We start from the raw sequence: 2,378 nt of genomic DNA on the forward strand, positions 1-2,378 counted from the left end.
ATGTTCTACATAAAAAATCATGGCATCTATAAATAGAGTTTTTATTTTTCCTTTCTAAACAGGATGTCTTTTATTTCATTTTCTTGCCTAATTGCCCTAGCTAGAACCTGTCATAAAACGTTGAACAGAAGTGGTGATAAAAGATACCATTTTTGGTCTTAATCCCTAAGATCAGTTCAGAATAAGCTCAGCCTTTACCCCATGAAGTATTGTTAGCTGTGAGGTATTTTATAGATACCTTTTGTCAAGTTGAAGCAGTTCCATTTTATTCCTAGTTTATTCAGTGTTTTTTGTTTGTTTTGTGTGTGTGTGTATGTGTGTGTGTGTGTGTGTGTGTGTGATCATGAAGGAGTGTTGGGTTTTGTCAGATGCTTTCTCTGCAACTATTACGATGGTCACTCTACTGGCAGGACTTGATGGTGTAATATCTCACAGAAGGTTCTCTGCTCCCAGACATGGGTCCCTCAGCTTCTTGCCTTGGAAGCACAACAGCAGGCATTGTGGGAACGTGAAGTGCTCCCCTAAATATGACCCCTCCAAGCAGGCCCAATTCATAGCCTTCCTGTAATACAAGGCTGGCATGTCCCATATCGTGTGGGGAGTCGACGGGCCAGGATACAAGGTGAAAAAGAAGGAAGTGGCAGAGAGTGTGACCATTGTGGAGACACCACCCATGGTAGTTGTAGGCATTGTGGGCTATGTGGAAACCCCTTGAGGCCTCCCAACCTTCAAGATCATCTTCAATGAGCACATCAGCGATGGGTGCAAGAGGGGTTTCTATAAGAACTGGCATGAATATAAGAAGAAGGCTTTTACCAAGTACTGCAAGAAATGTCAGGGTAAGAATGGCAAGAAGCAGCTGGAGAAGGACTTTAGCAGCATGAAGAAGTACTGCTAAGTCATCTGTGTCATTGCCCACAGCCAGATGCACCTGCTTCCTCTGGGCCAGAAGAAGGCCCACCTGATGGAGATCCAGGTGAAAGGAGGAACCATGGCCCAGAAGCTGGACTGGGTCCGTGAGAGGCTGGAGGAGCAGGTACCTGTGAACCAAGTGTTTGAACAGGATTAGATGATTGATGTCATCGGGGTGAACAAAGGCAAAGGCCACAAAGAAGTCACCAGTCATTGGCACACCAAGAAGCTACCCTGAAAGACCCACCAAGGCCTGCACAAGGTGGCCTGTATTGGGGCGTGGCATCCTGACCATATGGCCTTCTCTGTGTCATGTGCTGAGCAGAAAGGCTACCATCACTGCACTGAGATCAACAAGAAGATCTATAAGATTGGCCAGAGCTACCTTATCAAGGATGGCAAACTGATAAAAAAACAATGCCTCCACTGACTATGACCTGTCTGACAAGAGCAACAACCTTCTGGGTGGCTTTGTCCACTATGGTAAAGTAACCAATGCCTTTGTGATGCTGAAAGGCTGTGGGGTGGGAACCAAGAAGCGAGTACTCAACCTCCGCAAGTCCTTGGTGGTGCAGACCAAACAGCGGGCTTTGGAGAAGACTGACCTTAAGTTCATTGATACCCCTCCAAGTTTGGCCATGGCCATTTCCAGACAATGGAGGAAAAGAAAGCATTCATGGGACCACCCAAGAAAGACCAAATTGCAAAGGAAGAAGGAGCTTAATGCCAGAAAAAAAATTTACAGTTGGTGGGGCCTCAATAAAAGTTATTTTCCATTGGACAATAACATACTGCCAAGATCATACTGGATGGGCAAAAACTGGAAGCATTCCCTTTGAAACCCTGCATTAGACAAGGATGCCCTGGCTCACCACTCCTATTCAACATAGTATTGGAAGTTCTGGCCAGGGCATTCAGGCAAGAAAAAGAAATAAAGGGTATTCAGTCATGAAAAGAGGAAATCAAATTGTCTCTATTTGCAGAAGGCATGATTGTATATCTAGAAGACCCCATCATCTCAGCCTCAAATCTCCTGAAACTGACCAGCAAATTCAGCAAAGTCTCAGGATACAAAATCAACATGCAAAAATCACAAGCATTCCTATACACCAATAACAGACAAACGGAGAGCCAAATCAAGAGTGAACTCCCATTCGCAATTGCTACAAAGAGAATAAAACACCTAGGAATACAACTAACAAGGTATGTTAAGGATCTCTTCAAGGAGAACCACAAACCACTGCTCAAGGAAATAACAGAGGACTCAAACAGATGGAAAAACTTTCCATGCTCATGATTAGGAAGAATCAATATTGTGAAAATGGCCATACTGCCCAAAGTAATTTATAGATTCAATGCTAGCCCCATCAAGCTACCAATGACTTTCCTCACAGAATTGGAAAAAAACACCTTAAACTTCATATGGGACCAAAAAAGAGCCCACATAGCCAAGACAATCCTAAGCA

The 2,378-nt window shown here is 44.0% G+C and overlaps 1 pseudogene; it reads left to right on the plus strand.

Moving 5' to 3' along the window:
- Positions 1 to 391: 391 nt before the first annotated feature.
- Positions 392 to 1,688, plus strand: LOC108296957 (annotated as a pseudogene).
- Positions 1,689 to 2,378: the final 690 nt, after the last annotated feature.

Source organism: Cebus imitator, unplaced genomic scaffold (assembly GCF_001604975.1).
Source record: "Cebus imitator isolate Cc_AM_T3 unplaced genomic scaffold, Cebus_imitator-1.0 Scaffold756, whole genome shotgun sequence".
Taxonomy (NCBI): Eukaryota; Metazoa; Chordata; class Mammalia; order Primates; family Cebidae; genus Cebus; species Cebus imitator.